The sequence below is a fragment of the Falco biarmicus genome, chromosome 9 (assembly GCF_023638135.1).
Source record: "Falco biarmicus isolate bFalBia1 chromosome 9, bFalBia1.pri, whole genome shotgun sequence".
NCBI lineage: Eukaryota > Metazoa > Chordata > Aves > Falconiformes > Falconidae > Falco > Falco biarmicus.
In genome coordinates this window covers 29,878,103-29,901,477 of record NC_079296.1, presented here as the reverse complement: position 1 = coordinate 29,901,477, position 23,375 = coordinate 29,878,103, and the positions used below count along the sequence as shown (strand labels likewise).

The following is a 23,375-nucleotide window of genomic DNA, read 5'->3' as shown; positions in this document are numbered from 1 at the left end:
GGCTGGGCCCCGCTGACGGGTGCAGTTGTGCGAGCAGGGAGCACTGACGGGTGCAGTTGTGCGAGCAGGGAGCAGGATTTTCCCTCCGCGCCACCAGGTGCCTGAGCACCCATGGAGCAGCCTGAAAGCAGTACCAAGGAGTGAGATGGCAGCGTTCAGTGCTGAACCTTGTGTCGAAGCTCAGCCAGTAAATAGCACTCAGCTTTGTGGTCACATATACACACAGGCTGTCACACATAGACAGGGACCAGAACTAGAAAGACAATTCTCTAAAGAAGGAAAACTAGAAAATTCTTTAAGAATTCTTTAAAAATTCATATGCAGGAAAGAAATGGGAATGCTCAATAGAAACAGCGGGTAGGCAAACTATTTAATAAAGTCAGATGTATCATCAGACAGGGAACAACAAATGAGCCAGAATATGCACGGTGTTGTATCAATCATAATCCTCACGTTCAAACTTCATATCTGATTTTACTACAGGTCTCAAAAAAGGCACATTATTAATGAATTATGACTCAAATGCAGACAAGGAAAGTAATCAAGAGCAAACAGGTAGGAGAAGGCCTCCTGTGCAAGAGAAGCTTAGGAGGTCAGCAATGGCCTGGAAAGGGACAGAGTAACAAATAACAGGTATCTAAAGTAAGCTACAGAGAGGTAAAGCACACATGAATTGGATGCCTTTCTTCAGGGACTATATTAGAACCATGCACTTTCACACATAAAGAATCCTTCTTCATCCTCAAAACCTTCAAACTAAAAGGCAGAAAATTTACAAAAGGTTAAAGGAGACAATTGAGTGCAGTTTTTAAGATAACTGTTGAACACACTGGTAGAGCATATTATTTGGTTTAGTAAGAACAAAGAAAAGCTGTAACACTTCCCTGCATTTACGTATTAGGACAATATCACAAAATACACCAGCTCTTACACTGCACCACATCCCGCACTCACGGGCAGGAATGCCCAGAACGGTGTGCCGCTCGCAGATAGCACAGTGCAACTGGGAGCAGGATTATATACTCACAGATGTGAGAGACGCCCTTCCTTGCAGAATTCCCAAGTCTTCTAGCCCTGAGTACATACTCCTTACTACTCGGGTTCTCAGATAAAATACCACGAAGAAGTGATCTCAGAAGATCACAGACCAGCTTCAGAGACACCATTCCAATGGGACCATGGCCTCACAATGCATTAGCGTTACTAACTTCAGATATTTATTCCTATTCGCTACCATGCCCTTGACTAACAAAATCAGACTTGGAAAAAATTGAAACACCACCAACCTCTTCCTACACCCTTTCTGATTTTTTTGTTTTCTAGTGTGGGCCAGTTTTCTTACTTGCTTCAAACCATAGTACTATGGTGTGTTGAAAGAAATGGTTTATGGCCTTGAGAAGAATATCTTAAGCTGATGTAGTCATCAAATAAAACATTCTCAAACTGAGTTATCAGCAAGTTCCTTTGCCCCAAGACTCTGTTTCAGGACTGCGGGCAGGCTCAGGGAGACAAGAATACATCCACTGAAGGTCATTCCTGTGCAGAAGAATTCATTTGCTCACAGGAGGGCAAATATAATAGGAAAAACTAAAAAAAAATAATAAAGTAACAAAAAAGTACTTAGCCACCAGTCCACATATGTGCCAAAAATGAGGATGGATATTGCAAACATGACAACTTACAAGTTGAGACAAAGAATCCTTTGAAAGCCCAACACTTACTCTAAATGTAAAAGACAGATATTAGCATAGCTAAACCAATGAAAGCTCCAGTTAGCAACAGAATGTCAGACATCACTACCTTGGAGAAAAGCACCAGGCTTCTGCAGCAAAAGTCCAGGTTTTTTAACCCTCCTTTCCTTGATTTCAAAGGGGAGAAACTTTGCAGAAGTATTTTGTATATGAACCTGCTCTGCTTTTACTCCCAGATACATGAAGCCTTCGTTTTAATTAACATAGTTAACAAATGTTTTCTTCAGATAGCTATCTGGCTGAGAACTGACAGCACAGTTAATTAGCGCCTTCACCGCAGCATGATATGCCCTTCCTTTTTGGGTGCAAGAAACACACACAGGCCTCCAAAGGCACCTCTAGGACTCCAGTGATGACTCCCTGGCCTGTCAGGCTTTTTTCAAAGCTAAAGAGTTCCCATTTTGACATAGGAGGCAGTCATTTAAACTTTTAAAACTAATCCTGCCCACAGCAGATCAGTTTAATATATAAACACATTCTACCACATAATCAATCTGCCCTCATGCAAAAGCCTGCACCGTATATGCAATATATATAACTGCTACTGTTAGAATACTAAGAAAGGAGGGGGAAATACCAAAACAAGTATTTATGTAAGAAAAGAAGGAACCAGAACACCTACTGAGATCTTCATCTGGTGTTGCCATTCCAGTTTTTAGTTCTGTTTCTTGCCTTAAAAATCCTGAAACAAAATGGGATTGTCCCACTGTGCTGTGAGTTTATACAAAAAAAAGTAGACAGGTAGAAGCAATCAGCTCTGAGAAAGGATTTACTTTTACTTCAATTGGGCAAGTATATGTGCGTACGTTTTTAATTAGAAATAAGATGTCTCTGCTCATCTTGCTCTGATCCATGCTGTGCCAACTTAAACCCTGCCAATGAATTTGAATAGTCAGACAAACCTCTGTCCCTCCCCAAACATCCACCATTCACATTAAATAAAACACATAACAATGGAGGGAAAGTAGACCTGAAAAGAACTTATTTCCAAATGTAAAGGTCTAACCTGAGGATAGCTATTTACATGCAAATCTGAATTCTTCTTGCTCGTACACATGGACCAAGTATTATGTGTTCACTTAACACTCTAAGCTTCTCTTATGCGATTAACAGGGAGGAGCAAATTAAAGGAAAATGGAATGGAAATCCCCCGAAGCAATGAAAGAGAACCATACCTCCCCTGCTCCCAAACTAGCAAAAGACCCTGAAAACAAACTTGTGTGCTCAGGGCAATAAGGAGGGAAAAAAATGGGTTGGAACACCAAATCCTTCTTGCACAGCGAATGCCAAGCCAGCCTGCCAAGTCACGGGAGAGCTCTGCTGTTAGCATCAGCTCTAACGACTGATCTGCTCTTTGTCCCTTTTGGAGCACATGGGAAAACGTCTTCATTTCGGCCAGCCTCCAAATCAGTCTGACCTTTGCAAAGCTCACACGGTACAGATGCTGATGCACCTCTGAAATGCCTTACCGTAGCAATCGTTAAGCATGTGGCCACCTGTTCCGTAAAACTTCAACTATATTATACATATTCACTGCTGCATGTCACTACTAGTTCAAAAGCTGGGCTTCCAGTTTGGAAACTAGAAATACCAAATTTCACCTCCAATATTTTTTTTTATCTGAATGCAATGAAAAAAAAATGCTGTGAAAATTTGGTGTGAAGACAATTAAAAAGGGGTAAAGAAAAAAATTCCATAGCCCATCTGTGAAAACAGCATGCTTGTTGGTTTTATCCGAAGAGTACTTTCAATGAAAAGCTTCAGAAAGCTACCAGTAGCTACATCTGAACTGGGCAGAAAAACCTACAAGCCCAATGCAGTGCTGGAGCCGTTACAAACTCTCAGGAATCCAGGCCAGGCTGTAATAGACCCTTTTCCCTGTATCTGCAAGAGATGAACAAACCCACACCTTCTCAATTGAAATTTCAACCTCAATGAGCTTATGTTTTCCTTTTATACATAAAGAAGTAATCTGAATCGGAATGGTCTCTCTACTGGTGGATCCGACCAAATGAGCTACTCCCAAGTTACCACTTTGCAAAAGTAGAAACTGCTTCTATTAATTCACAGAGGCAAGGCCAGGTGAATTAGCTACTCATTTAAGTCCTAGTCCTGTTTAATTATCTTTATTATTTTAAAATTGTTCATAAATATGTTCAGGGTTAAGGCAGGACTACAAATTTTCAATGGTATGTACATAAAAGATCAGACCCACACTAACACAACAATGAAACAAGTTGCTGTAATTTTAACCAGAAAATCACCTAAATTTTACAAGAATAAGATGCCACATTAGTTAGAACATCAAACACTGGTCTATTCTAACCTGTCCTGTACTACTCCAGTCATAAGACAATAGTCAAAAGTCTTATGGAAATAGCTGGCAGACGCAACACCATAGAATGAACCCTACTGTGAAAGCCAAGTGCTAATATGAAGACACCAGCTCCAGAGACCTCCACGAATTCTAGTCTCATCAGGTCAGCATCTTTTCATATGATCTATCTGTAAATGTCTTTTGACTTCATCTGCATTTGGTAAGCAAGAGAATGAGTAACAGGGAAAGGAATCAAAAGAAGACACAAAGAAGGTCTAACTAGCACAGAAAGCAGTTTGATGCTTACTAGTACTTACTATGGCACGTAAGCAAGTACTCATCTCAGAGGATTCAGACACTAGATTCATCAGCTCCTGCCTCCCCTCAGTAAAACCTGGCTGCAGCCTCACCCTTGAGCGCGTCATGCAGAGCCCGTGACGCTTCACTGAGCTTGGAAGATCCTGGGAAATCCTCATGAACAGTTGCCTATTGCAAGCAAAGGCTCATCTGCCGATTTTGTTCCTTCATCATAAACATTATCTATGATTTCTGTTACACACGCAGCATCCTCCTTGCATTCTCTGGATTTTAGAAAGCTAACAGTAATTCCATTTTCTGATGAGGGGAAGGAAAACAAAGCATCGTTATTAGACTGTGCTAACTGCTCTGCTAACAGGTAACTGCAGACTTGATCTAGCTGTCAGTGGAAACTCAGTAAGACCCTCCTAGATAGTGTTGACAAATGCTTTGATATGCGTATTTTAAAACAGTATCTCCAGTCTATAAAAGCACTGTTTATCAAATGAAATATATTATGCTTTAAAATTCCATTATATGCATTTCAAGGGAAAGAAATCTCACCGCAGCAAATAATACTACTAAAATGTTTGAGGTACAACTCTCTCACCCCTAGTTCTTGCAGAAACTGCAAACAAATAATTAGCCCTTCTGAACTCCAGAGTCTGTAGCCTGTAGTTAATGTGATGTTACTAACGAATTTATAAACACCAGGCTCCAAAGCCAATGCTGAGATATTCCATCATAATTTAGATCTCTCATTAACTTCACCACCCTGACCAACATGCTGTCACTGGCAGAGCATTTGACAGTTTACATTACCTGCAGACATGAGTTCGTGTCAATTCAATTAAGAAAGATTAATTCCAGAACTGACGATGCATAAATATTTTTAAATTACACCTGGCCTTGTTGGCAGTGCTTACTCCAATACTGACTTCAGAAGAGAGAACGAGAACGTGTCTTTAGCCTCCTGGGCAGAAAGGGAAACTAGAAGGAAGGTGAAAGAAAGAATTTATTATGAATTCAGTATTCCATCATACTGTCCGAGTCTATCTTTTTTAATCTCCCCTCATCGTCCCCTCCCAATAATTAAACAAGCATATCTCTCACTGTCTGTTACAGAATGAAAGGAAACAGGAAAGATTCGATCCAAACAGCCACTGCCAGGAAATTGTCGGCGACATCTCTATGATGATGATTTGCTGACTGGTTTAGGTCTAATTTGTGTACATTATTTCTTTGGAAGGCATTCCGATACCATGGTGATAGACACCATATGAGAATGTAGATAGATAACATTTGACATTTATCTTCACAAACAAAGATCTGGGTAACTCCCCACTGATTGCACTTCTGATGAGTGAAGATAAATGTCACATCAGACTAAGCCATCTCATATTCTAGCGAAACACTCTTACTCTCAGCTCTGGTGAGTAAAAATGTCTAGCTTCAGTGCATATGAACAGGCTTAACTAGGTAAGCAACAAGCACAGGGTGATATAACGATTTGTTCACTGCCATCAAACAGGTCAGGAGCCAGAGAAGCCAGATTCATTAAATTCTGGTCCAAGGTTTAATCTACTAGAAAAAAACTTTCTCTGAGATTTCAATGTAACAATTACACAGCCGTTGCCTGAAAAGAGTATTTTAAACACCAAAAACTCTCCCACTACAGCCAAATCTGTGCCATACCCAAGTGAACGCTGTTGAGAATGAGTGCAGTCCCACACATGAATATCACCAGTATCCTGCTTTTGGGACCAGAGCCTTATCTTTGTGTTAAATTATGCTGAACTATGCAAATGCACCAGCTTCAGTGATACTAACACACTGGCTGATGCGAAAGAAGGTGGACATCCTTAGTGCAATAGGAGTGGGAATCTCTACTAAAATGTAAAGTGGGAGTACAAGAGCAATGGGAAAGGCAGTGAGAGGTAACACAAAACCACAGTCCTGCCATTTTGAAGTTGATGGCTCATCCATGGACTGTTTCTTCTGTCCTATTGAGTGAGCTTGGTATTAGGGTTAATTGTGACGAAAGAAGTTACAGAATCCAGAACCACCTGACATAGACATCCCTGATTCTGATGCTTAGACACGATTTCTCTAATTTTTCTGCACCCACTGGTTGAAAAGACAGATTGAGTGGCTTGCAAGGTACCTTAAACTCATCAAATTTGAGTACTTCTATACTTACCAACATGAAGCAACATAAAACCCAGACAAATACAGCAAGAAAAAACAAACCCAGGAAGTAATAGTGTTTTCAAATCCCTTCTAAGGGAGATTTGCCCTTCTTGAGCAGATATTAAAACACTGGCCCAATTCAGGGTTTTAGCTTGGTTTCCTAAGAAGCAAAGGCTTATGCTACCATCTTGTTTCTCCACCCTCTCTCATCAGTCCTTTCCTATAAAGCTTGAAGCTGCCGGCCAGGCTCCATCTCATAGATGCAAGGCTTCTAGATGACCAGCAGCATATAAGAAAATACAGGATGGATTCAATAACAAGCATAAGCATTTTCATGTTGGACAGTGGGCAGATATTATTAGATACCTCTACTCCCTATAAAGTTTGTAGAGCAAAGTAGATGACAAAATCAAAGCCAAAGTAGTCAGCATATGGAACAGCCTATACCTGACCAACAGAGAAGCGCTCGGGGCACGTGTGTCTGCAATTCACCTTCTGCAGGGCTTAGCTTTCTTCATTGACCCGAAGCCTCCCCTGTGGGTAGAGAATGACACCAAGACTGATGCTTAGCCCAGCCAACATGGAATTTTAGCCCTCAAAGACTGTTGTTCATATTATCCAATTATTTCCTTGTATAAAGGTGGTGCTCCCTTTGGTATTTTCCTAAATATTGTATTTTTAAATCCTGGGTTGTATTTGCAAGCATATTAATTGTTTGCCGCTACTGTTATCATAAAGTATGCAAACAACACATTTCTGGATTCTGTCATCAGCTTAGGGGGTAACTTTCAGTTCTGTTGGATTTTTTCATTTTTTTTCCAAAGGCTAATGATTTTTAGGATGTGCCAAGAGAAACAAAATGTTTCAGAGGCTAAACCTTTTTCAAGTAATTTCAGGATTTGCCAATTTCAGGAAATGCCAAAACCCAAACAAATAAAAACCCCGAAGAAAATAAAGAAATTTGTCTCAAATGCCACCAAGGCAGCATGTGAGACATTTCATATGTTCAATCTCATACCTCCCCAAAAAACCTAACACGATGGGGCGGGGTGCCGGGAAGAGTGGTCCATGTGTGACTACAATAGTGGGCCTCTGTATAAACCAAAGATGCTTAGAGTGTCTGGAAAACAAAATAATATACAGGCACATTACAGTTTTCACTTAGCCAATCAGGCTTGACTATAAACATACTACATCTGACCTGGTCACCACACATATCAAAGCTATTTTCACCAGATCCTGTCTGACTGACAAAAGGCACCACCACCACCTGTGGGTTTCCTGCTTGTGGTGAACATCTACTTGGCCTTTTGAGCACTGAAATTCATTAATCTTGGCAAGCAGAGAGAACCGCAGCTGAATAAAATTTCTGTGGAAGCTCTTCGTTAGAGCAACATTTAATGGTTTGTATTCTTAATTCCATAAATGCACTAAAGAATCCTCGACTTACTGAAACTTAATGAAAATGAATTTGAAAACAAGAGCACCTACACCAATGGATAGTGTCAAGTCATTAGAAATATGTAGCTATGAAAACCAGAATTAAAAACATCACTATGATCCTAGGAACTTGTGTCACTGTGGAAATGATGTGATATGGAATGGAAAAAGACAGTCACAAATTGCAGTGAAGCCATACAGGACAACGCTTCAGCTGCACGGAAGTTACTAACCCAGGGAAACACACTACAGTAAAAGAGGTGACATTTCCTGCAAGATTTTTTTAGTTCAGCCACCTATTAAATAATTCCATATTCTTTCATCTAATCTCCTGGTTTAACAGAACAATTCTTTCACAATCAGTGCTAAATAATGTTGACTTTCAAGTGTCTCTAAATAACCAAATTGTAAACTAACTGTTGCTATTTTCTCCCATTTCAGCTTTGGAGGAGATGCCATTCAGATTCCATAAAATTCTTATGATACTCATTGATTAAATCTTTTGACTTAATTTTTAGTGTGGGTGGGGTTTTTTTGGGTTTTTGTCTGCTTTTAGGTTTTGGGGTTTGTTTTCTTTTGTTGGTTGGTTGGTTGGTTGTTTTACTAGAGGACTTTTTTTTTTTGAAGTCAGGTTTCCTTCAAACCAAGATCCTCCAGTAGAGGGACAATAAGCTTGGGATCCAATGGAAAAACCCTTGAGGCAGTTTTTAGGGGGAAGTCAGAATAAGTCTGTTAAAGTCTGTTCTCTCTTACCCCACCCCGCAGTGGGATGGTGAGGAGAATCGGAAAAAAGGTAAAAAACTCATGGGTTGATATAAGAAAAAACTAATAATTGAAATAACAACAACAATTGTAATAAAAAGGAGAGAGAGGAATAAAACCTAAAAAGAAAAAAAACCCACAACCCCCAAAAAACAAGTGATGTACAACACAATTGCCCACCACCTGCTGACTGATGCCCAGCCAGTCCCCCAGCAGCGATCGGCAGCCCCAGCCAACCCCCCCCAGTTCATATACTGAGCATGACATTCTATGGCACGGAATATCCCTTTGGCTAGTTTGGGTCAGTTGTTGGGGCTGTGTCCTTTCCCAATTTCCCATGCCCCCCCAGTCCTCTTGCTGGCAGGGCCTGAGAAATCTAAAGTCCTTGACTTAGTATAAACATTACTTAGCAACAACTAAAACCATCAGTGTGTTATCAATATTATTCTCATACTAGATCCAAAACCACAGCATCAGCTACCGAGAAGAAAATTAACTCTGTCCCAGCCAAAACCAGGATGCTAACACAGCCATTTTTAGGCAGCTGACTGGTTTAGCTATGCCCTGGAACGTTGCCTTAGCTGCAGCACAGGCAGTATCATCACTTGATGTCTCAGGAAACTGAGGGGGGTCTTATACTGTCATTTCTGTCCAAGATCAACAACAAAGCAAAACTTGCATCTTTAGGTAGAAAACCTGCTGTTCTGAGCTTTGGCCCAGAAGTCTTGATTCATACCGAATTTGTCCTACTGCTGGTAAAGTAGAATAGCTAATAAATCTCTTTAATTTAAAAATCTTCAGTAGTGTTTTGGTTTTTTTTTTCTTTTTTAAGGACTTCTGCGTTCCAAACAGTTTTGCATGCAATTTCAACTCACACTGCTCCCTTCACTGCATAGTCTGTTTTTTCATACAGACAATAAGTAAAATACAAATTTAGAAAAAACAAACCCACATAAAAACGAAAAGCAGCATGAGTGCAGTAGCAGAAAACTGTGTCAAAGCCTTTGGATTTAAGCTGGTTCACAGATCTTGAACTTAGAGCTGAAACATGACTTTCCCAGTCTAGCTCTTTGGTTCATTTACTAATTGTTCTGAAAGTATTAATATTCACTTCATTAACAGTTTGATAGCTTTCAGAATACTGTGATTTTTATGAAGTGGGGACAATGAAAAAAGCAGCTGCTTCTTTTGAGAGTCCATTCAGTGAGATTATGAAATAAACCATGAATAGCAACTGAAGGACACTGCAGGGTTGTTAGATTTGGGTTGTTATCAGTATTTCTTGATATACTGCGTTATTTTTTAAAATTAGATTAGTTACAGAGACAAATGGCAGCTAAAATAACAAGAACAGAATGACTTATCTTGTGTCCTCCTCTGCAAATAATCTGTCCCATTAAGATGTTTGAATTGCAAAGACTAGCATCTGCATTTTTCTTTAGCTTCTCTGTAACCACAGAGGAGACAGACGTCCACTGCACTTTCCTTCTTAGGGACAACAGCATCCTGATACTGGGAGTAACTGGCTGTGTTTATTTGAGGGGACGGACCCATGTGCAGGTCACACTATTACTATTCTTGCAACCAAGTGAAAGATGTTCCAGGCTGCAATTATCCTGGGGCTAGCAGGCACAGAGTAGACCAGGAGAAGTAAGGACAGCACAGCTTTAATTCTTGCTTTAGTCGTATCTTTCCTGACCACAAAAGAGATGCCCTGTGGCTCTGGCATAGCAAGATCACTAGCAGACTAATCAGCATTTTAACAGGAGCCTAAGTGCTAGAGATTCCCCCAAAGGCCTGGGTCAGCCAGTCTGCAGCAGAATACAAACTATAAACATTTCTTTCAGCTGTAAAACATAATGACACAAGTGTGAAAACAGAAAAAAGCTAAAAGGAAAAACTCATAAAAGTTGCACAATAGATTAAAAAAGGATTACAACAAGAGACAACAATGCATATGTGTGCACAAGTAAAGAAAATAGCCAGTAGCTATAGAAATCAGCTAGAAAATAAGGGTAGCTAAATGAAGCAGCAGAACGAACAAAATTAAAAAAATTAAAAGGGCAAGCAGAAAAAAATAAAAAGTCCTCTCTCCCTTTGTATCCCATTTGTTTAACTTGCAAGATCTTTAGGCACAGTGCTACCTTCTTCTGTGTTTCTAACACCTATAGCACAAACTTTCAGATGCTACAGAAATAAATACTTGAAGAGAATCACTGTGTAGCATGAGGCAGATGGTGCAGTATCAGAACAAAGGAGGCACTGAAAGGCTAACACATTTAAAGTATCTTATATTTTGGTTTTGGTCATGGAGGGCTGGTTTTGTTCTGACTCTTTGAAAAAGACTATAACCTACATTACTACACAAGCAGCGTCAGCATCAGGCAACAGAAGACCTCCCTCTGAGATGTTTAGACCCCTCTATGTTTTCCTGAGTCAATCCAATATGACCACAGGGAAATCTAAGTTCCCTAAAATAGAGGCCATGAACGACATCAAACAGCACACTTCACTGCTAGCCTTGAAAGCAGCTATTTAAATTCTGTATAGGCTTTATCCTAATACTAGGTTTTGGTACAGATTTTTTTTTTCTTTTTTACTATCATTGAATGGCTGTGGATAACTTTTTGCATTTACCAGTTTTTAAAGTCTCAAAACATTAAGAAGCCCCTAAAATTAATACTGTCCCTCACATTTTTCTTGTTTCTGGTTTCTTGTCTGCATGAGCCATATCTAAATATCTAAATGATCTTCCAATCACAGATAATCTTTGACATGTTTTAAAAAGTCCATTCTAGGCTATGTTAAGATAACCAGGTTTTGTTGTTTTTTATTAAGAAGGATAAAAATAAGTCTACTTTGTTCCTTGTACGTTTCAGTTTTGCATGATTTGCTCTTTAAGCTTCAGACATTTTGTGTGTTTCTAAAACATGCCAGAGCAAGAGTCACATGTCAGTAGCTGCATTAAAATATCACACTGATTAAGTAACACCAAAAGACCTGGCCTCAAAATGAAATAGACAGGAAATTAAAAGTTACATCTGACATTTCATCTTGAACTCAAACCACTGAAAAAAGGTTAAAATGACAAAGATTCTTTTATCTATGAAATTCATCTGAAAGACTGAAGAACGAGTGACATAAGGTGGTAGACTTCAAGTTGCGCCCATCACACAGTCACCTTAAATAAGTTACCATCAACCTGGACAGACAAGAGAATGCACAGGACAATCCGGGATGCTGTCAGCAACGGAAAGGTGGCACTGCTCCCGCCAGGTGCTCCCGCCGGCTTCGGAGCATTCTGAACGCTATATTCAGCTATAACAGGCACAACAGTATTCCTGATCACTTAGATCATTAAACGTTTCAGGATTTTTATAGGGGTAAATATATTGATTCCACTGGACAATTTATTCATTATTCTACTTTCCTTACAGCTCCACAGAGTGTACATCCTTCATTACCTTTCTTGGAAATATCATGGCTCTCTCTTAGAAGCAGATGAAGTGAAAATGTATTTATACATCTCTTCCAACTGAAAAACACTGTCCTAATCCACTTCTTCAGTAATTTCTTGGTCTGATGTATTTCAATGTTGTTGAAAGGTACCTCCAAAAACTGCTAGGTTTCAGCTCTTCTTAGAGAAGCAAAAATAATAAATAGAAAATACAGTAAGACTGGCAGACCTAAGACCTGCTCTATCTAGCACAGCAAAAGAGAGATACTGAAATTAGCTGGAGCTCTCTGAACTACCACCAAGTCATCCTCAGATTCAGTGAGCCAGAGATTTGGAAAGCAGTGATGACCAATGAGCTTGTGCTCAATGAACGTCAAAAAGGTCTAGTAATTATCCAATCATGCCAGTACCAAGAGAGATGCTCCTTTATCAAAAGCATCTAAGCAATTTGGGTCCCTGTCTTTAACAGTAAGATTGCTTAGATACTTCTAGCTGAGCAGATACCTGAAAAAGAAACCAATCTCCCCAGTGGAAAGCTGATACACTTTGCTGACTCGTTCCATAGTCAGGTGACAAGAGGCTGTAATAAACCACAAGATACTGCCTTGAACTGTAAAAGCTTCATTAACTGGAAGTGTTGCCCTAACAGTTAATGGACCATGAAGAAATATCCAAAAGGTAAGTTTATACGTGAGCTCAGCTTTTTCCTTAAGCAGAAGACAAAGATCACTAAGTCTTCATCTGCCTTTGCTCAGAGACATAGATGACATTCAGCAGCTGCAGTGGATCCAATGGACGTATTTCTATGGGGATGAACAAGGAGGCATGCAGCCAAAATTGAGTGTCCGTAGTTCTTTTTACATTGGTGGCCAAAGGAGCTTCATCATTGCTGGGTATGGTCAATGCTGCACAGTGTTCCCTCTAGCAGGGCCAAGAATCATGATGTTATGCTGCCGAGACCCACAGAACTCCGCATACCTGAGAAGCGGATAGTGCCCTTCTGGGCCAGAAACGCATCTATCCCAAAAGCAGAAGATTTGGACTTACTGCCACCAAAAATGAACCAAGATGACTTAAACAGATTACTGATGCAAGAGAAGATTGACAACCAAAGCTTAAATTAACAGAATTTGCCCCAGGTTTTATGTTGGGTTGGGTTTTTTTTTAATCCCCAGCAGGCATTTACAGGGGCTGAAGACAGATGGTAAAACAGCAGCAAACAACAGTAGGACCAAAATCTTCATGATTTCTCTACATGAGAGTTCTTCAACAGAGCATTTTATCCCCCCTCGCAGAGGAAGTTAAATTGTGCTAAACGTACTTCACCTGCGCTGAACGTGAGGGACAGCAGGGCATGAGCACACACCTTCCATGTGAAAGCAAAAAATTTTTCAGTCTCTGGAGAAACAGCACTACATACTCGCAGTGTAAATGTACTTGGAGACTATCACTTCAAAAAGAACACAGTTGGGTCCAAATATCAGACATGATGCATAGTATACTGTATTACACTCAAGGTAGACATACTTAGCTAATGACCATAATACCACTTACTAATAATTAAAAAGATGGAATCCAAAATATTATCACTCTTACAGAAAATATATGAGTAATCAGCAGCACTGTGACCAGACAAGAAACAAAACCAGAACGTGTCTTGAAAGCAGAGAAGTCAGAAGTTCAAAAGCAAAGAAGAAAGGCCCGTGAGAGTAAAGACCTGTAACACAAGAAAGAGAGAGCACAACTGTAAGGAGCGAGAGTCCAGCAGCTAAATGAAAACAGGCCAGCTGAAAACAGGATACATGCAATGTGTGAAAGAGATTAATCCTTAAGAATCCAGACAGACAGAACAGCAGTCATATTTTGCAATAGACAGCTATGGTCACTGTTACACATGGCTCCACGTTGTACAGTACAGCCACAACTAAGCAGCTATCCAGTCTCCCTCCCTTCTTTCCTCTTTTTTCTCTACTTAGACTGTGGCTGAAGTTTCACCAGTGGAGCAACAGCTTAAGAAGAAAAAGAGTAAAACGGGGGAGGGGGCTAGTCTAGTCTAGTGGGATTCTGACCTCTTTCGTGTGTGACTCCAGGTAAGCCTCCCTGATCCTCTGGCAAGTAGATATGATAACGGAGTTGCACAGTGACGGGATCAAACAGTGGAATGAGTAAAACTGTGATGTGAAACTTAGGTGGTCTCCTCCTGACTTCTTTACAGCAAGGGTAAGGGATAGAACTGGACAAGGATGACAAGGAATTCTGCTTAGTAGGGAAGAAGACACTGCATGCAATGCACACATAATGAGCGAAGAAAATACAACAAATTTAAGAAAATGTTTCTGAGAAATGTGAAATTTTAGCTTTTCAATTACCTTCCCTCAAAATGACACTTCAACAGAAATGCTTTTTGCTTTCCTAACATTCAAAGATTAGACAGTTTAAACAAACCTCATCTTTTGTAAAAACACCTCTCAAAATCTGTGGGTAAAGGGAATCAACAATTTTTATGCAGATTAATAATGAGAGTCAAACACTACAAGTGCTTCAGTGGGTGAATACAGCATAAGGAAAACTATTTATCAATGGAAGATAGTATCAGCTTATCTCAAAACAGTACAACACATCTCGAGCCAGCAGATTTCTAAACATAGAACAACTTCTTTCTTCCCTGCCCCCCCTCCCAGCAGTTTCTTAAGACACTTCCATAACATATTTAAAAACCCCAGAGATACATTCATAGTACTGTTTTTAACCTCCCCACAAATTAGGTCAGAATGCAAAAAATTGTCTGAACACAGTTATAATATGAGGAAGAATTCTAGTTTACTGAACAAGTGTCATTAATACTGCTACTACTTGATGCATATTGTACTTCACTCTGACTCAAAGTTTTTTGCCCCAAATCTGTGTAATTAAATGTATCATGGCAAACATACACATATTCATAAAGAATCTCCCATTTGTACTTGACCATGAAATCTTAGGGACTCTGTATAGCACACGAGTAAATAGTAAAAGATCTTCTCTCTAAGTCTCGTTATATGGGTCATGAATAATATTAGAAAGGATTGCTGTGTCTCAAAATTGGACAACAACAAACAAGGGAGCTACAGAAGAGGGATAACAAACACAATGGACCAAAAGAGAGAAACATACATCCAAGGCACTATGTCACTGCCCTACTTCATTTATAAAAGAGTTGGCTAGTAATGAGCATTAGTTTACATTTTTTAATGGTATGACATTATTCTAGACATACATCTTCAGTCAAAACAGTAGTGGCACATTAGCTTACTTTTGTTAGTTTTACATCCAATATAATTCCAAAAGTAGCTAAAAAGCAAAACCATTTAGGAAAGATACGAAACTCAAACAGGACACACACAAGGAAAATCTATTTTAACCACATGATTTACCCAAAAAGAAGTGTAAAATCAACACAAACAGGTCCATTTTCATCTTGACTCTCTGTAGATGTTTAACGTAAAAATATGATAATTAACGTTTTTATACTCTTATGCTTAAGGAGTCATTACAATCAGCCTTTGTTTGCTACAGAGTTGGCAGCACAGACCTGCTGCATTTGAGAAGGGAATGTTTTAGGGTCATTTAACATTATATCACTCTTGGTGATCCAAGAGCTGCTATAATTCTGCCAGAGAGTATAGAGGGTTTCCCAGTCAAGTTTCATCCTGATTTTGATTATTGTTTATCTCTAGTCCACGTCTGAATAGTTGTAGTAAAATAGAGGAAGTTTTACTCCTGAATTTGAGGTCAGCTTGTAATGAACCATGGTTTCAATCGCATGAACAGCTGCTTCTTTTATAAGCAAAAAGGGTTCACTTACAGTTCAGGGTAACACAGTAATAATTTAAGGAACAAGGAAGCTTCTATTCATTTCTTTATTTTTTATATGGTTTTGAAACATTTTGACATCTGAGTGCCTATAGTGGACTTGTCTGAATAGAATGTAATATAGACAATATTCTGCTTTACAAAAAAATGAACAAAGTGAATTTTAAAACCAGAAATACAGTAGACCTATCAATCATCATATAAAAGGCTTTTTCATTGAGAACTTCATTTTTCATAGCAAGAAAAATTATTATTGAACTTCTAAAACTTCGTAACTCAAGTTAAAAGGGATACAGTAAAGCAGGTACACTCTCTGAAAAGCAGGACCAAAAATATCTGGAAATGACAACAAACCAAAAGGGGAAAACATCCCAAAACCCAGGACATTACTAAAGTCAATGGGACATAAAATTTCTTACAATTAACCAAGACCTCGACAGAAATAAAAGTTGTTTGGTTGTTTGGGGTTTTTCTCCCCCATCTAATTTGCAAATGTACTTCTGGATGAGCAGGAATAATTAGAACTAGCTAAATAAAAGATTACCGAGGAATTCTACATTTGTTTTCTTTCACTCGTTTGTCCAACTAAGAAAACACATCACCAGGCAGACACAGGATTAAGCCATTGCCCCCACCCACAGTTGCCCTGAAGAGAACTTTACCAGTTCTCCACCCTAACCTTTATGGAAGCCCACTGTGACTTCAGTTCAGCTTGGACTTCTCCAAGCTATTCCATACCTGTGCAACTCTGTTCATTGGACCTGCTCCTTATTTACAGCAAACAAAAATGTGAAGAGAACCTGGTGGTTTTTGGTTTAGCTGACTCATTTCATAACACTAGAAAAATGCACGCATATGGCTGAGTAATCTCATTGATACAGCAGGTGTCTTGATTTCCACCAGTCCTTTTAAAACAAGATTTTACTTGCCAGTACCAGCACACCCACACACACCAGGCTCTCCCATTCATTTAAATGTATCTAATTTCTTTGCAATGCACTTTAAATCTGTTTATTTCTCTTCTTTCTTTAGCATGTAGCCATCATCAAGTAAGAATGTTGCTAGCAGTGATTCACAGATTACCAAAAGGTTCACTAAAATTTAGTGGTATTGGGTTGATTTCTTTGTAATATATTTTAGCAAGTGACAGCAAGGCAAATCCAAATCCAAGTGTTTGAGAGTTTTATACTACCTGGGAGACAAAGCTATGGCAACTTCCAACTCACCTGAAGGATGACTGTCACAAGGAATTCTAAAACATAAACCCAATTCTAAATGGGACAATGTCCTGAATTTAGAGGTAAATAAATGGCTTATTTACCCTTATTTACACAAGAGATCTAGCTGATGGTGAGAGAATCCCAGGAGGAGAGGAATGAGAACATTAGACATATAAAAGGGTACATGACTGTCAGGCTGTGCCTTTAGTCTTCTCCCATGGTTGAGCCGTTACTTGTCTGATAACTGCAACAGGCTCTTGGCTCCTTTCTGAAGTGGCTGAGGTAGGGATGAGCTAATTCCGCATTTTCTGTGACCTAATTCAGAAAATATGTAGCTATTCCAATACCGCATACACTGTTCTGCAAAGTTGTTTTATTCATGTCTGTATATCCCTACGGCTTTGGAATACTTGGAAACTTGTACCTCTGAAACTTGCTACTCTCCACATACCCTCGTTCCGCCCTGACACTTGCTGCAATTCACCTCTCTACCAGATGAGAAAGTAACTGATTCATCAGGGTACACTAACCTCAGATTCCTTGTTGGATTGGCCATTTTTAAAATGTCACTGAAGAATGGCAGGACATACTTCCTACTATACATTCAATGGCATAACACACTACAGAGAATAAACAGCATGATGAAAGCGATCTCTCCAGATCTCCTGCCCCAGCAACAATTTTTGCCAGTTCCTGGAGCACACGCTTGTGGCCACTAGATTAATGCAAGTTCCATATTTGAAACCTTTTTTTATTCCTTCATTCTTGATGGAAAAAAAGCCTTATGGAATCTTAAAGTTTCTAACTCAGACCATTGCTTCTTTTCATGCCCAGTTAGATTTGTTTCCATTATTCTTCTTAGCCTCTCATTTTTCTATTTTTGATGCTTCCTAAAGTAAGGATGACTTCCTGAAGCAGAAGCATGACCAGCAAAGCAATACTGCTCATAATGCCCCTTCATGTTTGTACTATGCATTACAAATTTTCTCTCCTTTCTTGCTATACCAAACTAAGATACCTTGGTAAGACAGATGCTCCACCCCACAGGTCTGTACACGTCCTTTTATTTAAAATTTAGCTTTGGGATTCTTGTTTTGAACTTCAGCAGTATTTGCTTGCATACAGTTTCCCTGCCCAAACAACAAGGCATACAAATAATGATTTGTGTCACGAAAGTTTTTAACCTATTACTTTACCTACCAAAAGAGATTAAGAACTAGAGATATTTTACTTTGTCAGCCTTGAACGCACAAAAGTATTCAGTATTAACTCAATAAGGTACAGATCCCTTTTCTGAAGCTGAAAGTTTCTCAAAATGCTTTCTAGTCATTCAGAGTTACTCATGGTTTCCAAAAAAGGAATGCTGACAAAAATAAACAATAAACTCCACACCTTTACATAATTCCCATTCCCACCTCACATACAGCAATGAAGAGACTATAATTGTAGAACCTTATTGATTACAGAAATGTATTAAATACTAATTTTAAGGTCATACATCTTATCTGTACATAAAGATATCTCCCAAATCTATATTAATATATTAAAACTGATAATATAATTTAAAAAAAAAATAAAATTGCGTAAGAATTGTGTAGATTTGTGTTCAGTATATAGGCTATGCTACAGGCGATGATGTTTTCCTGAACTATGATTTTGCTCCATACTATGCAGAGCTCCCCAGGCCATTTAAAATGGATCTTGAGATATATTTTTTTTCCTAGAAGATCTCTGTCTGCCTTCTCTAGTAGCACAACACGGATAAAAACAAAATACCAGCTTATAGGTAAGCATATACATTAAATAAGTCCATTTTTTCCATGAAGAAAGACTGATCTATAACTTGGTCTAAACTTCCAGACTAGAACCTTGTGAGCGAGACAGAGAAGGAGGAGGCAGAAGACAGGAAGGCTGTTCGGAGCCTGCTGGTCCTTTCTGATTCTGGCCAAGTAGAGTTCCTTGAGGGCAACTCTGGTTTCGCACTGTTCCTTTTTGTCTCAAAGGCAAACAGAGAGGAGAAAAAATAAAACCAACAGAAACATTTTTCCGACTTAAGTTTTGGGAGCCTCGCTAAGTGCATTCATCTACTCCAAGCTTCAAATTAACTCCTGGTTTTTGATTAAATGAGTCATTATTTGGAATGAAGCATTTAGAAGTTTGTGGCCTATACAGAAGAAGGTTCCAAAAGTAAGCCTTTCTTTGATTATACAGCAAACTGTATACAAACACATATGTCATGTTTTTCAGCTTCTGTTAGCTGATGACAGTCACAAACAAATTATCAGAGCAGCAGAACTACAAGTCATCCCTGGTTAAATATCTCTTTAGGAAGTTAGACGTGATCAACAAGCAGTAACAGAATGTGAATTAAATTTAAAATGTGAAGGAAAAAAATACGGTAGCACTAACGAAGCGCATTGTACCAGCCAAGGTGTGGAACAAAAAGCTTACAGCTAAAAAAAGACACCAGGAGGTAAACTACTGACTGCCAATAAACATGTATTTATTTAATGGAAGTTATTAACCACTCTACCTTAGCAATCTCCACAAAGCTGGTCAATACCTAAAGAAGTAACTAATAAACAATTATAAACCATACAATAGGGAAGTAAGCACTATTATCAGAAGCAGCCTACTTTGTAGTGTGAAACAGTAGCTTCCATTTTCAAGGTTTCCAAATGAAATAAAGAAAATTGCACCTCTGGCAAAGGCACACTAGATGCCAGACTCCTTGAGAGACTTGATAAGTTTTAGGCACATATATTTCTTAAGCCTTTGAAAGCCTCCCTCACGACTTGGTTGACAAACCACTCTGTCACATCTTCAGCAGTAATACAAACCTTTCTACCTCTGTGCTGCCACCAAGAAATAATTTCAAGATAAAAAGTAAAGCTAGTGGGTATCACAGGCCCCAGCCCTCTAGGAATACTGAGAAGAAATTAATCACAACTTATGTTTTGTTGCTTCCTTATAAGCATGCTACCTGTGCTTCAGGAGATCATTGCTTTTAGGCAGCAAAACCACACCCTCTAAGATGTTCAGTTCCCATATAGCAGTCAATTTCAAATAATGTTCTGAAAAGAAGAAATATAAAAAATGTATCCTAGATGAGACCTACCTATTAAGTACATGTAACATTTTAATTAATAAAAGAGCTGTTTATTTCTCACGGTCAACTATAAACAGCATAATACAAGCAGGCAAAAAAATCTCCTTGTGATCCAAAGCACAGTGTAGTGCCTTATTTTTATTTCCACCTTGAATCAGTCTGAATTTTTGAGCTAGGTTAAACCTTCATGTGCTTGTAATGATTCCTGCTAATACAGCTCACCTGACAAACACCTCTGCAAGTAGTTACTGATCAGGGTTCGCTACTTAACAGAACTAATTTTGAAGTTACAAAAACCAGTGAATATACCACTTTACCAGGTGGCATCAATTTGTTTCCCTGACATGTCTGTAATAGCAAGACATTAGCTAAAACCATATCCATCACATTAGCCCAAAACAGTATTAAGACTCATCAGTCATTCTTTTCTCTTTTAGCTACTAAGCTTACTACTGTCTTTAGTTCTACTTCCATTACCATTTGCTTTTCATATTAATAGTACTTTGGTTTAACATTCCTCTGAAGGTTTGTTTTTGCTAAGATAGTGCTGAGGTAAGTACCTGTTATTTTCAGAATGCAATTTACGATCCAGGATAAGGAATCATGCAAGGGGGCAAAACAAGTGAGCCTGAAGAAAACAGAATGCAAACCTGAGAAAAAAGGGGAATGCTACTGGTGGGTTAGTAATATAAAGTGACAGAAGGCTATTACAAATAACTAGAATAAAACACACAAGACAAATTTCAGGTTCCAAAACAGTGCAAAGGGACATTATACTGTGACGTGGATGCTGGAATTCAGACAACTTCACTGTACTGCTCTCAAGGCATGTGATAACATATCAAGCAGGAGATGCATGTATCTAACAGAGCAGGGATAGTTTTTTCAAACTAACCATAGCACACCAAACAACATTTAGACACCAAATACAATCACAAAGGGAAAACAGCAATGCTAAACCATAAGGGTGAAAAGGAAATTTTAATAATGTTTTATGTTCACAATAAAAAAGTCTATCAAGCCTGGCACTTCCATATCATGCCAAATGCAAATTTCTCAGGATTTTTAAGAAACGAACAGCAAACATACACCCACACACAAACATGAAAACGTTTTAATCACTTACAAAGATGGAGATTTAAAGAAATAGGTACCGAAGGCTCAAACTTAACGCGGTGAGCAAAAAAGTAACTATTGTGCACGGGGTTTGCTTTATTTGCTTTATACCATTGTTTCCATCCTGGTTACAACAAGCAAATCCAACTACTATTTGAGTTAAACCAAGGAAAGGGCAACTCATTGAATTTCCAAGTTGAAATTCACAGGAGAGTTAACAGGAGTTACAGCAGCCTAGATTCTGGTACTTTCATTCACACTATTTAGTGTTACAACCCAATTTAAAAACAAGCAAACAAACAAGACACAGGCAACAAAACTTCCAAGTATTAGAGATTAGCTTTCTTACTGGCCCTAAGTGAATATGCAGCCCACTCTTGGCCAGTATAAACATTTTTCAGCCAGATGATGTTCATTTATATGCATCCAACTAAAGAGAAGTTTTCTTTACACAGGTAAGACTAGAGCATGCACACGTATGTATGTGTGCATATGCACAATGGAATGTGTCTCGACCATGGAAATCCCATCAAACTGTAAAGGTTTATGAATGAAATCCAGAGGCCCCACAGAATGCCATCAATGATGAGCCATTTTATAGACTGGGAAATAACAAGACTTAAAAAAAAAAAAAAGAAAAAAAAAAAAACAAACCCGGAGTCTGTAGCCAGAGACACACTAATGTAAAACAGACTGCTTCTTGAATTGCATGCTTCATAGAACTGTTCTGAAACATTCTCTTGATAGAACCATTCTCAAGGATCTGCACTGTTGTTTAGAAAAATCAAAGCAGCTCTAGGTATAGTAGCAACTGCCAGTATGTCATCATGCAGCTACTACAGGTTTTGTGTTGGTTTTTTGTTTGTTTGTTTAAAGTATACCAGAAGTACTGGTATTGCCATACTTTGCCCTCCCAACCTGCCTAATCTCATAAAACTGTAAACTACGAGCAAAAGATGACAGTTTTACTTCCTTGGATACACTCAGGTTATCCAGACTCAGCTTTCTGCCAACATATTTCAGTAACTATTGTGTAAATTCAAGTATTGTTCTGTCACTGATCTGTTTTAGAAATACAAAATTACTAAACCAGGACTCAGCTACAACTTTCTTTAGGGTTATCAAGTTACATAAGGAGGAATAGACACTTGATGTAACTAAATACTAGCTGAAATAAATGGCAAGCTTCTTTGTTTAAACAGGTCAAACCCCATGGTCAGCATTCAGAAAAATTCAGAGTGAAGTTAATGGGATTCTTCCTTAGGCAATTACAGCAAATTCGCCCCTGTGATAATGAAAATAATTCTGTAATTTCAAAGATTTGAAGCAGATCAGAACAACCAGGATACATTTTTATATTTCAATCTTAATATGCATCTGATTGCATTATATTTAGCGGATGACTGTTTCTTCAAGGCACTTTCTCAAAGTTACAGCAAAAACATGACAACATTCACCCGTTTCAGTCACTGGTCATGCTACTTTATTTCTACATTATTTACTGGATCACAACACTCATATCCTTCTTTTGACCCCAAACCTTGAAAAAATACCATAGACTGTTAAAATATTTACAGTAAAAGCATCTATCTAATCTTTCTACTGGAGCAAAGCAGTATGCTCTATCAGGAATGAAAAACTGGTTTCACTAAGGCTCACTTGACATAGGAATGAACTCACTGAGTATGGAAGGTAAAGACAAAGGGTGTTAAAACAGGAGTGAAATGTTGCAAGGAGCGTTTCCCCTTAATGAATTACTGGGAGATTTGTAGCAGGCCAGCCAGGGTAAGTCTTTCAGCATGTGTATCCAGAAGTGTCATGGACTTGCTGCACTATATCGTTGCTGCCCTTTCCATGAACTGGG

At 38.8% G+C, this 23,375-nt stretch overlaps 1 long non-coding RNA gene across 2 annotated transcripts in view; it reads right to left on the bottom strand.

Annotated features, from left to right (window-relative positions):
* LOC130155221 (uncharacterized) overlaps positions 1-23,375 on the bottom strand; it is a 43,447-nt gene that overhangs the window by 7,499 nt on the left and 12,573 nt on the right. For both annotated transcript variants that reach the window (XR_008823950.1, XR_008823951.1), the window contains exon 2: positions 7,003-7,089. This is a non-coding gene — a long non-coding RNA (uncharacterized LOC130155221). The remainder of the gene's footprint in view (positions 1-7,002; positions 7,090-23,375) is intronic.